At 43.4% G+C, this 14,918-nt stretch overlaps 1 protein-coding gene across 8 annotated transcripts in view; it reads right to left on the minus strand.

Moving 5' to 3' along the window:
• The window catches only part of LOC100680230, a 66,419-nt gene extending 60,011 nt beyond the window's left edge, over positions 1-6,408 (minus strand). For 3 of the 8 annotated variants that reach the window (XM_016989863.3, XM_016989862.3, XM_008216590.4), the window contains exon 1: positions 5,984-6,092. The gene's annotated coding sequence lies outside the window, so the exon portion shown is untranslated. Of the gene's footprint in view, positions 1-5,983 lie in introns of all 8 variants that reach the window. The other 5 variants (XM_016989865.3, XM_016989864.3, XM_032599309.1 and 2 more) reach the window with 4 other exon arrangements.
• Positions 6,409-14,918: the final 8,510 nt, after the last annotated feature.

Below are 14,918 nucleotides of genomic sequence, written 5' to 3' on the forward strand. Positions count from 1 at the left end.
AGAAGCACTGGACACGCGTTAATCGCGCATCGGCTGGTCTGTGCTTAACAGGATTATGGCCATTTCGCGACGATCATCGCTTCGAATAATTTCTCGTCGATACAGAGCTCGAGCTTTTTTTCCGGTACGAATCGAAAAAAAGCTCGTGCTGCAGCAGTTGAAAAGTGCATTTCGCGAAACCCATTAGCCATCTTGTCAAACGTCATCCTCTCTCTCTCTTTCTCTCTCTCTCTCTCTCTCGAGGACCGATCCAATAAAAGCTTTCAAGCTTTATCAGTGCGCATGTCGATTACAAGCTCTTTTCAAAGCCACACACACACACACAGCGCGAAATGCTTTCACAGCAGTCTCTATATCGTCGCGCTTTGATTATTTAAAAACTCCCGGCTGTTCTGGTACTTGCGGAGCTCCGCGCTCGAGATTTTCATTAAAAATTTTGATCCATCGACGAGATCCGTGTTCCACTAATATCCTCACCTGCCCGCAAATCCTCCTATAGCGTTCTCTCCTCTTGGGTGAAAATATTATAAGCTACATACCACGAAAATTAACAACTGCGGATTATAAACACACAGAGAGGAGAGAAGGACTCATTTTTCTCCCGAAAATCGGCTTATATAGCCGAGTGACGAGAGCATTATTAAAGCGGGACGAGCTTCTCTGTGTGTGTGTGTGTTATACGTAAACGCGAGTATAGCGGGCTGCATCATCGCATACGTATACAATACAGCTGACAGGCTCATGAGTCACGGCGGCGCTCGACGATTAGGCGATGAAATTGCACGGAAACGCTTCGCCCCCCTTCCCTCTCTCGGCTATATATTTCCTTGCGTATTTTGCGTTTCATCTCTTGAATTTTAAGCTTATTCGTCGCTGTTTTTTTTTCACGCGCGGAGAAAAATTTATCGAGAACCATTCGCGTGCAGTGCCTTGAAATTCCGAGAGTAACGGCAATGCAATTAAGCTAAAAGAAAAGTCGTTCCCGCGAGTGCGAAAATAGAAAAAAAAATATATATCGCAATCATCCTGAGCGAGGGTGTATACGCGTACACGTGTGTTTCAGAGTTGCAACGCATGAGCGACTATACCTTCTCCACTGCTGATTTATTGGGTGTGGGCGCGAGTGCGTATGTGTGGGATACGATGTACTCCGGAGAGTAACGCGCGATATTAAATATTCTTAATGCATCGTAGTTCTCGAGGAACGATTATTTCGTATTTTTTCCAAGCTTTATTTGAAAAAACCGCGCCATAAATTTCCACTACTTTGAAAAGCCCAGAATGTAATCTCACGGCGATGTTGGATTATACACGTGTAATTATAATTATGCTCGTGTATAACCCGTTTAAAAAAATTAAAAAGCTCTACGAGAAATTCAAGATCAAAAAGTGCTCACACATAAAAGGCAGTGCAAAATAAATCAAATTATACCCAGCGAACTTCTCCTCATCGAGTTAACCCAACTGGCCGCGAGTTAAAGCATAAACGTTGAAACGAGTTGGAACTGCAAATAGTACACGAAAATTACGTTTTCACAGCGAGTCGCGCTTAAAATTCGCCGCGGAAATCTAATGAGCGCGTTAAGCGCGTTACGCGTGTCAATCAAGTCCATGAAATACATAAGACAATTATTATTGTAAATCGCTCGCTTCTCTGCTCAGTATTCACAAGTGAGAGAGAGAATGAAACGTCGGAAATAGAGGCGAAATCCAGATGGTTATCGAGCCGGTGTAATTTAACGAGCTGATTGGCATATTCGTATTCGTAAATACTATCATTCTTTCATGCATTATTATTCGGAAAGCGTATACACTTTAAAATTCAAAGCTCTCCGGGAGGAAAGTTCGTAAGACGGGATAGAAAATAGCTCTGGCTGTATAGAGGGAAAGGAAATGCGATTTTTCAAGTAGCGCGCAAAATATCGACTTCGCATCAGAGCCGCGCGCGAGCGTCACACGCCGCGACGATATTTTATTTGATTTTTCGTCGCGGCTGCATCAAACTGCCATTGCTCGCTCGTTCCTTTCGCCGCGAATTTAAATATTTATAACGCGTATGCGCGTATATTATAAATTATGTTTCCGATTAGGTTTCTCTCTCTTTTAAAACTTCTCCCCATCCAACTCGGAGACGAGTATATAATGTGCGTGTACGGCTATATCGTGGAAAAAGTTACGGAACTGGCCAGAGCTTGCGGAAGGGGGCAGTAGATAAATTTTCCGAGCCAGATGCCGAGGAGGACTTGATTTTCCACGCGGTCTCACTCGAGATTTATTCTCGGCGCGCTCGCGCGCGTGCAAATGCCATATACGCGTGCGGGGGGAAAAAGTTGCGCTTATAAATCTGCGGAGGAGGGCGTAACGCGTGCTGCAGTCGTCGTCGGCGCAAAAAAGAGGAGGAGGAGGAGGGGAGAAGAAAGTCTTGACTCTTATCGAATATTTTTTTTTTTTAAATGAAGAACCTCTCCAGCTCTGACCACGATACCCGGGAAGCATAGAATAGGATACCGCGACCCTTTCTTCATTCGAGAAAGCCGACTACTACCGGCCATAGCCGTTGCCAGTATCGAGAGGAGCTGAGTTTCGATTACCGCACGTTTGAGCTTCGGATAGCACAAAGGATCATCTCAAGCCGGTAAAATTTTTTTCGACCGCGTGAGCGAACAAAGAAAAAAAAGCTTCTCATGCTCTCTCATGGAAAACGATCTCGGGCTATTGACCGAAGCGTCCAGTCACGTTTGAATAATCCAATTGTTCGCGCCACACACGTCGCGATTTTTAATCCTCGTATGAAAAATTTCCTCCGAGTACACAGCTCTCAAAGAGAATACGTTGAAGAAAGTGGCACAGTGACCGAGCTTTTGACCACACGTCTCTCACACGCGGAGAGAAATCGAAAGAGAATCCTTAATGCGAGAGAGGAAAAAGGAACGTCGAAGGTACAGCAGCCTGCATACACAAAGGAAAGCACAAAGAAAGATAAAAGGCGTCACGCGAGCTGAAGGCGCGGTGCAAGACGTCCGCGGAGAGCTTCGAGAATGAAGATTAAATTGAAAAGCTCTATAGCCACGCTGCCGCTATACTGATCAATTTTACGTGCTGCGAGTGTGCCGCTGACGTTTTTATTACACGAGGTATAACACACACTGATGTGTACACGCGGACTTTATGCAACGGCCGGTCGGTGTTGTGCAACAGTTTTGCGTTTGTTACGGAGCTTCGCGTTTTACGAAATAAAGCTCGACTCTCGTTTCGTCAACAGCTCGTTACACGGACGCGAGGGGGAAGACACGATGATAAAGAGTATCCTCGTGTATGTGTGTGTGTACAGCTTCAGCGAGATTGACGTCGTTGTATAAAATCGCGTCGGTGCAGGATCCGAGACGAGCAATGGAGGCGTGTTCGCGCGTAAAAGTGAGGGATATTAGGAGCTTTCGTCTTCCCTGTGCTATAAGAACGTTATTATGCTTCTAGTAATAGTAACACGGTCTAATTGCGCAGATTCCTATGCGGGTCGTGAAATCGTATGGATTCTGATCAGAGCTTGCAGGGGGTCGTTTTTGCTAGTTAGTTCTCATTTAGTCCAGATCATGAGATATGGACTGTAATATCATCGAGCTATGCTTGCGGTTATCGGCGGAATTGATGTTGCCGTGGCGAACATTTAGCTGCGCTAATGATACGCGAGTTATTGGAATTTATGCTTTTAGACTTTACAAGTTTAATTAAAGAGTAAGACAACACCGACAATAAAAAAGCTCTCTCATCGTTCAGCAAACAAAAGCGACGGTGACGCCTCACACACACCTGACGCTAACCCAGTTGCGGAGGAAATTGCTTTTTAAAAAATTCAATAAATCCCCGACGAAAAACGTCAAAGCTCATCTTAGCCAGCTTGACGCTCTCGCGGGCAGGCCGCAGCGAAGGCGGGGGCGACGGCGACTCTGTGATGGGATTTCGAATCGCCGGGGAATAATCAAATCTTCAGCATAATTGTCGCAATAACAGCAACAAGTGAGCAGCGACTCTCGGAACTATACTGACTCTCGGCGATCGATCATCGCGTCCCTACACACTCCCGCACTGGCTATGACTCGCGAGCTTTTTTCCTTCTCCGAGTCGACGCGTCGGTTTATTTTACCCGAGAAATCGGGTAGAGCTAGTTTTCGAGGTGTCGCGCGCACGGATTTGACGAGAAAAGAAGAAGAAGAAGCTGGCCATTACAGCGTTGTCGCTCGATCGGCCCCATTTCTCTCTCCAGGCAAATCCGCACGCAGTGGGGCTCGTAACTCAGCGGGAAAAACTTGGAATTCTCTCCTCCCTCCGACGTGGCTCACTGGGTCAACTAATATAAAGCCCCGGACAGTCCGGTGGGACGAGTGAATGCTCGGAAATTTATTCCGTCCCCGGCTCTGCGCGGATAATCCTCTTTCTAGCGGTGCTGCCCCTCGTCGAGCTTTTTTTTTCTCGAGAATAAACCTCGTTCTGCCTGATGATGCTTGCGAGGCGACTTTGTTTACGCACAATTTTGTATGAAAATTGAACTGCTGGTTATCACGTGCAATCTACGATGATGCTTCTCGTGATTTTACGGCCTCGTGAGGCTGAGAATAAGCTCGAGTTATATTATATACTGCAGATGTGTTCCTCTGAGAAAGGGGAGGAAAGTTGGTCTCTCTTATTTGATGTTGGAAAGACCTGCTTCGTTTGTGCACGAAAGGACTGTTGTTGTGATATGAAAGAAAGTACGGGAAGGTTCATTGTGCGTATGCATGTGAAATTCTGTACTTCGTTCTGTGTCTTTGTCTGTTTCAAGGAGTAGCCGAGTGTAGGAGACGAGATAAACGAGGATTTCGCGAGTGAATACGTTTTTGGTATTTAATTGATAAACTAAAATAGATTTTTTTATCAAAAGTTACTGAAATAATTTAAAACAAGAATCCTCCATAATCCTACATATAATTTCAGCATAAGATACGCAAACTAAGAGCCTCGATTATACACTTTCCAGGAATTAGACTTGATAAAGCCCGAGGTGCAATTCCCTCAACTCGACCACCATCATACATATACCTATATACCTAAAGCCACAAGACACACCTTCCGTCCAGTTGGCTTCACCGTACAGCCGTATACATATAATCTCCCCCCGAGCTTCTGTCAAAAGTTAGCGCCACAAAGACGCACTTCGTCAGAGACATCTCGTACGCGAGAAGCTATCCTCCTCATCATCATCGTCCCAAGTTCCTCTCTTGTAGTATAGTAGTATAATACACAGCTATATACATTCAAATCTCGTGAGATATTCATGGCGCACGGATGATACCGGGTTATAAAGCCCTACATCGGTTTTTATCACTTGCCAAAGGGGAAGTCAGGAAAAAGTGGGTCAAACTCGGCTGGATAAGGTGATGCCCGTGTATATGTATACTATATAGCGAGGTGTAAGCGAGAGCTAGTATAGGATACGTGCCGAGTGTAGTCAGAAACGGCGCGTGGAATTCACGCGCGGGGGCCGAGTGTTTTCATTGAAAGAAGACTATAACCGGATATTGTCGAAGCTTGTGTGTGTGTGTGTGTGTAATATCGAGCCAGAGCAACAAGTTTATATCCGCGATCTACCGCGGATTCGATCGAGCAATGCCTCGTATGTGGCATATTATCATCGCGTGCAGCAACAAGTTCTTGGCAGAGCTTTTGCATCGCCTTATATTTTCGAAAGCTTCGAATCGCGACATGGTATACACTTTTTATCAACGAAGAGCGCGCGCGTACGCAAGCTCCCACGCACTACGGTTTTACCCCTCAACTGCGCCGCGCACGCACTCGAAGAATGATGTGCGCGAGTGTACACCGCGAATTTGGCGCCCAACGAGCTTGCACTGCAAGCACCTGCATTGCGTAAGTCAACGAACGAATTAGAACGAGCAATGATCGATTTTCGAATTTTCCAACAGAAGATTGAAAACAAAAAAAAAGATACCTGTTACTCGTATCAGCCGCGGATCAGTCCCCGGAGGGGGTGTTAGAAGACCAGCTGCGCGCGAGTGTTCCGTAAAAGTGGCACCGTCTAGTCTCTCACTCCATACTGACTGGCTGTATAGGATGCAGCGATCGGCGAAAGAAGGAAACTGCACCGATAAGAAAACAAGCACGCAAATCACTCGAGTCCCACGAGACTCCACTTCCTCCAGTCATCCGCAGCGACGAGTCCGAGCGACACGCGAGTCATCAATCTATCTTTGTGATGTACGTTTCTGAGTGTATAGAGAGGGAATCGCGGGACATTTGTCGATGCTCTCAAGCCGACGACGCTCGGCGCACTCGAGACTGCGGCGGACCCGGCCGGACTCTTCTCTCGCTGCTCTCCTGCCCCACTCCAGCTCGGTTAGTGTGCCAGACTGTACTGTAGCTAGCGTATACATACTCCGGCGGCAAAAGCCGAGGCGCGCGCACGCGTCAACGGCGGCGGCGACGGCGGCGGCGGCGCAGTTGCATGTATGTATAGGCTGGGCATAGGGTCGCCCGAAAATACCTGCGCGCGAGTCGAGGACGAGCTCGAGCTGCGCGCACGCCGCACCTGTCCACGGTGGGGGCGGTTTCTCGCGTCCGCAAGGGGTGAGGGTGTGTAAGTAAAAGGGAGGGAGAGAGGTAGAGAGGTGAAGGTGGCGTTTTTGAGATATGGATTTTCTCGTGCGTTTGTTTTGCCCTTTTTTGCTTTCGCTGCTTCTGCTGGTTGAGGGTTCGATTATTGGAATGAGTAAGGGGTGTAGGGTGTACTGCTTTTTTTTTTTATGTGGAGCAAACTGGGTGTTTATTTTTCGGATAATTAATTCTTATGATGACGGTATAGGACGGAGGGTGTACTCGGTATGGGGTGGAGCACGAAATCAGGTGACAAATTTCTTGATACGGGACGACGCGTTAATAGACGTCGTTACGACTACAGCTATTAGTGTCAATGACGTACTGTGCGACGATTTTTTTTTTATTTTGATGTGTGCGGACAAAGCCATTTATCATGAGGTTAATGTGTTGGCTTTATTCTTTCAGGAATTAAGAATTGAGATTAAAACGACAGGAATAATCATTTTTTTATTTATACGAGTATTTTATTAAAATTGTGTGATGCATTATAGCTTATATTATTTACAATCGTAGAAATATACAGAAATGAACAGTGCAAAAAATAATTTATCTTATTTTCAATTCGCAGCTTACGACACTTATTTTTACAATTATTTCACTATACGCTACAAAAAGAAAATCTTAATTTAAGATCACCCCATCTGATAACAAATAAGTATAATTGTTTATAACAACAAAATGCAGTGTTGCGCGGTTTCCATTATAATAATTTATATTAACTAAGTAATTAATAATAATAATATTCGCAAAAAATGTAAACTACGCCGCGAAGTGAGGGAGAAAATTGAAACTGAGAATCAGTCAGATGACCGTCCTTTTTGTATACACAACATTTAATCGAATAAAGTATTTGAGTTAGTAAATAAATAAAAACTTTGTGTGCCACGGTGACCAACACAATAACAAACAATTATCATTATGATATTTGATAAAATGAAGTAAATCGTAGGCAAACCATGTAAACTACGGCTCGAGATGAGGTCACACTGGCTCCGATATTCCCTTATAAAATAGTATATTGTGCAACTAGGGGAAAAAATTGGCTTTTTCTAGCGAGGGTGATGTTATGAGCATGAGTGGGAGTCGGATACGAGTGCTCAAAACATCATCATCAGTCTGAAAAAGCCACTATCCCCATGTTGCACACCCTACTTTTTATGATAAGTGCACGAATAGGCCACTTATCATGCATATAAAAGAAATGGGAAATTCGAGGACTTTTCAAAGTAAAACAATATTGTATTAAAAATTTTAAGAATTTCGATAATTTCAAAAATTTTTAAAAAATTTTGAAACTTTTGTAAATACTTATATCGACACACATCCATCGGATAGGCTGCAGAGTGAGGAAAAAACTACTCCCTTGCAAGGAAAAAGATTTTTCTTCCCAAGTGACAAGTATTTTCCCGCTGTTATGAAAAACTCGATTTTCCATTCATTTTACATGCATGGAAAGTAGCTTTTTTCGTGCACGTATCATGAAATTAACTTTTTTTTCGAAAAATGATTTTACTTTAATCTAATGTAATAGAAAAATTTATTGGATTTTCGATTTTCATAATTGATTTTCAGCCTATATTTAGCGAATGATCGCATTGATTCATTACTATATTTTTAAGGAATTGTACAACAGGATGAATGTTTCAAATGTTTGAAAGCGCAAAATAATAAGAATAAGATATAAGACATTAATGAAATTTATTATTATTTAACGTTAAACTTTTTGTTGATCGTCGTTCTAGTAGTCGTCAACCTCTTGACCCTGCTTATCCTGCTCTTCATATTTGTACTCTACGTTGTTCACAATTGGGAAAATCACAAGGCCAAACCACAGGTCTCAATGGACATTGAAGAAACGAGCGAAGGATCTGAGTCACCGCTGTTTTTTATTCAAAGCAAAGGAGTAAAGCTTGCGGTTGCGCATTTTCCAGTACATAGTGTAAGGATCGGATTTTAATCCATTAGTTTTTAAGCGTTGTAATGTGCGTTATAATGTGAACTTTTGTTAAAAAAATAAATAAATAAATAATGCTGTAGGTTGCTTTGTAAATAATGGTTTTACTGCTAGTTTAAAAATATAATAATAAAAACCAAATTTAATTCATATCTATGTCTTACACCTCATATTTACAATCCTTCCATCACAAACGGCATAAAACGACTGCCAGAGCGATGTCAGCATCGGAGACAAAAGAACTCGAAATCGTTCTTTTGCATACAATACTCTCTTGACTATATACACACTACAGACGCTCACCTCCTCCCTTCATACCTTGAAACGAGAAAGAAACGACGATCGACCCGTACGTACGGGCTGAACCGGTGAAGCGTCGGGAAAAATGGAGTGTAGGTCGTAGAAAAGACCGGCGAAAAACTATCGCCGGAACAGTCTCGAAGAAGAAGAACAGACCGGCAGTAGTATACGTATATACACAGACTCGGCAGAGAGCTGATAAAAGAGCGACGATTTTCTCGAGCGATTTCTCTCTATAGTTAAGCTTCCAGCGCGTACTCGGCCCTCTCGAGATACGATTGAGACTTTCGCGCTCGCCGGAAGAATGAAAGTGCCGGATACAATGATGGCGCGCGCGCGCAAAGCGTCGAGGAGATGAAAAAACGTTTTAATTATCGCGAGAAAAAAATGCGGTCACATGATACAGGTCATAGAGATCGCGCGGATCACGATTTAATTAGCAGTAGGTTTAATATAATTGTTCGCGGGCCAACGGCGCGCATCTAATTAACGGCGTCGAAGCGCCGCGATTCTGAATAATTTATTCAATTTGCAAAGTGCATCGCCGGCCGCTTGATCGACAAATATTTGAACGGCCAGGGGCGAAGGTCGGGGGCTAATTATTTCTCTCTCTCTCTCTCTCTCTCTCTCTCTCTCTCTCTCTCTCTCTCGATACAAATTAGCCGTTCATCGAATAAACGACCGTATGATTTATTAACGTCGAACTTTCATCGAATCGAACTTAATAAACGCTTTCATCGATACCTCACTTGCATAATGAAAACTGCTCTTATTTTTCAGGGTTAACCGAATCACCGATTCAAAATTGTTCCGTGTATTCTACTTCCGCACAATAGCCAGCCTCGATTGGAAATTTCATCACGTAGCGGAGTATCCCATTACACTACTGCAACTATTCAACCGCGAGGGAAGATTGCGATAAAGCTAAATCGCCGCGCGTCTTGGCCTCTCTATCTCTTCGGCTGGTCTATATATAGGTAAACGCTGTTCTTGACGAAAACGAGCAGGACTTTGCGCGCGCGTGTGGTACGTACAGGTTTGTTAACGAGCCATTCGATTACACGAGTTGCGCCGCGAGGATTTCTAGGGGATTTCGCTGCTTAAGAGCTTCCTCTACTCTGTGTACTGCTGAGGCGCGTCTCTGGCTTTAACGCTGCGGCAATTAGTGGGAGATTTGCTGGAATTAATTTGCCTTCTTTGCGCGTTTATGAATATTGTCGTGGGAGTTGAGAGGGAGTTTTTCACTCTGAAGGAATTTTTTATGGGATTATCGTACGCTTTTTGGATTGGAATGATCCGCTGATAGTGAATTCTCTTTGTGGCTTTGGCAATTGCGAGAGTGACGCTGTCGAGTTTAATTAACTACTTATCGCGACCTGTATTCGTTATTTATTCAATTACATTATACGTATTATTCGATTTGGTTAATTAAACACGTCCGTTGAATTCTCGATATTTGTAAGAAGTAACATAAGTATTCTTTGTAAAAGTAAATGTTTCATACCCGTAGTACAATCGGATTTTAAATCACCTTTACATGCGGTATACAGAGAAAGCGCGCGAAATTCAAATTCCTAACCTCACTTCAAAAGCGCCTTTGAAAACCAATAAATCCTTAGATCCTTCAAGGAAGGTTCTTCTCTCCCTATGTACTTACTCCGCTGCACTTTCGAATAATGAAACGTTACACTTTTTTTAACACTCGAACGCACTGAAGGCTGTACAGCAGAGCGGCAGTATCGAAAGGAAATCGACGTTAGATTCTGCCGCTTCGAACTTTACGGAGAATCAACGCCAATTCGTAATAGGTATAAGTGTATATTTCACGTGAATGAGCCAATCTCTCTCTCTCTCACACGCAAGTGATACGAGTAAACTCCATTATCCTCGGGCCTCCTATAGCTGCCATGGAATTGGATTTAGCTCTCGCTATACACAAGTACATACACTCGTAGGTAATCTTGCCTCTCGATTCTCGTCTCTTTCTTTGTCATATACCTTTTTCTGCGTTTCCGAGCTTTATCGTTTTACGCTCCTTTTTGCGCAAGAGCTTCTCATTAATTCAACGCTGACGTAATCAATTCGACGAAGCGGCTCGTCGCGGTCTAATTTCTGAAAATTCGCGGCGGACAATCGAGAATATACACGCGTTGCTGATATTCAATCGAGCGCATTATGCTCTTGCCTTGCGCATATCGCTTTCTCATTTGCGTATATGCGGCCGAACTGCAGCGCGGAAATTGAACGTTATAGTAAATCTCCCGCTGTCCCCTATCGGCTGCTGTCCTGGCGATTTAGTGCATCGGCCGTTTGGTCACGAAAGCTTGGGAGAATATGTTCGGATAATTCGTTTTTTCGCCTACTGCTTTTATTCTACGAGGAAAAAAGGCGACGGGCTTTGTTTCGCGGAAACAGGGAAGAAAGTTATAAGAAAGTTGAATTTTCGAGAAAGGGCCATGCAGATGGATAAAAGGACAGCGAGAAGAGAAAGAAGAAGAAAAGTTGTTTCTCGCCCTTTTCGTATTCATTATGATTCTCTCACCGGCAAATCGAATCGCAAAGTTAAACTCTCGAACTTCTCCTGCCGAAAGTTATTTGTCAAAAAAAAAAAGGCCGCGGCGTGTAGTAGCGCGACGATACTTATATTTTTATCTCGACGGGATTATCTTCGACAGCGGAGGAAGAGATTGCAGTTATGGGTCTCCGAGATGGACGAATGGATGACCTGCGCATGCGGTGTACGAGGGAACAATAAAGTGCGAACACCTGTATTGTTTCATGGAGTCGAAACGCTATTTTTCTTTCTTAGTTCGTTCATTCGAGACTGTGTGAAAGGGCTGGAGGATTTTATTATTTTAGTCGGAGAAAGTTTCATTTCTTTTTGGAGAGCTTGATGAGAAATTTTCAGTTTTTTTTTTTAATAAAGTGTAACCTCGATGATTATATGCATTTAATTGGCTAGCCTGCATACAGAAATTAAAAACGTTCCTCCGTAGAAAGAGCATAAAAGAGCTCTGCAACCAAAGGCCAAATAATCCTTCGCCTACTTTGTACTTATTGTTCACCAGAAGTCCAAGACACTCGCCCACGAAAGAAAAATTCACAAAACTCCTCCCAGAACATTTTTTAAAAACGCAAAGCCCTCCGATAGTACCAAGAAAAGGCTCTATTTTGCATACAGCGCTCTCTTTCTATACTAATCCACGTATACGGGCAAACTTTGCCTCTCGCCCATACGAGTCAAAGGCAGAGCTTTTCGCCGCAAGAATCTTTGTCTCCCCGACTCTCGGCGGTAGACCAGCGGCACTGCAACCACTTTAATATCGGCGGTTTTCGTTTAATAAAGCCTGGCCAGAAGAGCGAAATCCTCCCTTTTCTCCCGCGGCTCACTCTCTCTCTCTCTCTCTCTCTCTCTCTCTCTCTCTCTCTCTCTCTCTCTCTCTCTCTTTCTCTCTCTCTCTCTCTCTCTCTCTCTCTCTCTCTCTGTCCCCATGCAGCTGCTCCGCGGCGTTCAATTTTCAACCTTCGCACACATGTATACCCTACGTGTTTTCGAGCCTCGATGCAGGTGATAAGCCCTCGAGGCTCTGTGCGCTGCGGAAACTCTCGACTCTCGGATGATATAATTGAAGGACTAGGGTATACAGTCCTGTTTTCAGCGGACCCACGTTCGCGCGTGTGTGTACGTGTATTATATAGTTATACAAAGGCGGACGAAACTCGAGATGAAAATTCTCGCGAAATCCGTGCACCGGTGCATATATACAGTCCTCGTTTTCTCGTGTGGCCGGTACCTGCGGTTGGCAGTGTGGCGCGCTCGCGCGTCGGTTTGCTCCCGGGATTCGAGATATTCGAGCGCGGCGGCCTGGAGAGATGAAAGTTAATTAAGGGAAAAAAGCTTCAGTGCGTGGACCGGTTTCGCTTTGAACGAGAGAAAATTACGCGATAGCTTCTATCGGACACAGAAGAGGTTTCGTGAAAATCGATCGATTCGTTTCGACGAACACTAACAATAAGGAAGAAGCCCAGGTCAGCTATATTTTGTCGCTCGACCCCTCGTAACGTCGGTAGAGAGAAAGAGAGAGAGAGAGCAAAAAACGTATATACGGCGGAAGAGCGATGAAGTTGACTGTCCCGGTGTATATACGCTAGAATTTCGTTTTCCTGAAGAGGAGCGAGCTACTGTACAGCACATCGTGTTTTTGTCACGTGGCTCCCGTTGCTTTTTCTCAAATTGATATTTCTCAGGAAATCTCGTAGAGAGAGAAGCGAGCAGATAATCCGAATGAGATTGAGAGAGAAGAGCCGCTTTTCTTCGAGTCATTGATTATCCTCGAATCGCTTCCGAGCGGACGGAATCTGTCTATATACGCGGCTTTAATTGATTCGAGTCTCTTATACAGTCGAGGGATTGATTTTCAAACGGTTCGATGCCGGCTTGTGTAAACAGAATTTCGATTATCGATGCAAAAGCATCAAGAAAAAAAAGGATGGAGAACTCAGCCGTTTGCAATTTCTAGGAAAATTGCTGCATCTCTCTCGGGGGAGCTTGAAAATTCCATTTCGATCCTTGAACTTTGAGTCGCTGATGCAGGTCGAGACTCCCCATATACATCCAGGGACGTAAAGTGGTCTACACGGACGACTGACTCGACTAAAAACCCGCTATATAGCGCACAAAGGAGAGCGAGCAGCTCGCCTTTTGCGAGGGCCGGCGCTCTCGCACAACAGCCTGCGATTTTCGAAATTGCGCGAATCCAGTTTTCAACGAGTGTGTAGAGGAGGGCTCTCGGGAACGGCTTATAAATTGAAGATCGATCGAGTCGTGCATCGCGCGCGAGAGCTTTTTCTAGCTTCTATTGGGCTGCTTTTTAACCTACCGTTAAGTTTTCGGTGAATAACGACGCGCGCATCCGGTTATGCGTTTGGAATGAAAATAAATATATTAGTGTAATTATAAAATAATAAGTTTTTAGGCGACGATAAACTTGCTTTCATAAATATTTTACGCGAATAGTTTGTTAATTCGTTGATGTACATAAGAATTAAAAATTGCTGAATATTTTTAATATTTTTTCATTTATATTGTTTTAATTATATCAATATGAATCTCAATATGGGCATAATCTGTCGTATATAATATACCCACTGAACATAAAATATGGCAATATTTATGGGCACTTTAGCATCAATTTTCTACCAGGGGAATTATTTCTGCTGCTACCTGTGGCTTGGAATGTATGAAAGAGATAATTTTAACGGTTCTGGGATATGATGACAAATTTTTTTTAAAGCCCACGAGTCAACGAATGTCACAACGATTCAAGACTTCATTCTCGTTTGACTTTTTGACGCCTGGACTATTGGTGATTTCATATATTATCACTTGCGGTATTCGATTCAGGGTCAAATGTAAAAAAAACAGTCATGCCTCATATAATTTTCTTGCATTACGCGCACGTGTCTGCTCGTAAGTTATGTGTTAATCAATACGCAATGCTGTTGCAAATTTACTTTTAGTTTTAGTTCCGTCATCGTATAGTGTACACGCACAGATGTTTGCAACGACATTTTGTGCTAAGTAGTGAAAAAAATGCTTAAACTTTTGGTTTGTACCTTAATTTTTAACGTGCTTTATAACACTTCCACCTGCGCTGATTATCATTCATTGATCAAAGTACTCGTTCGGCAAATCGAAAGCCTCAAGTTGTATCAAATCATGATTTTTCACAACAACCAAAACTTGATCGCACGAAATAACTACGCCATACTTAGAGGAATCGCAGTAACGGTCCCGATAACCGTATACGATACACGAAATTTAGACTGGATCGGACAAAATAATAAAAGCATAGAGAACAGTTATTTACCTTCTGAGTCGACGTTTATAATAGTGTTTCAAGAAAATTTTACTTTCCAAGATATCACATCAGCAGTGGAATTTTATATCAAATTATCGCCTATAAATACACGGCCCAAAGTCCTGATCGTCTTAAATTCGAATATTCAACCTTTA

The sequence above is a fragment of the Nasonia vitripennis genome, chromosome 4 (genome assembly GCF_009193385.2).
Source record: "Nasonia vitripennis strain AsymCx chromosome 4, Nvit_psr_1.1, whole genome shotgun sequence".
Lineage (NCBI taxonomy): Eukaryota > Metazoa > Arthropoda > Insecta > Hymenoptera > Pteromalidae > Nasonia > Nasonia vitripennis.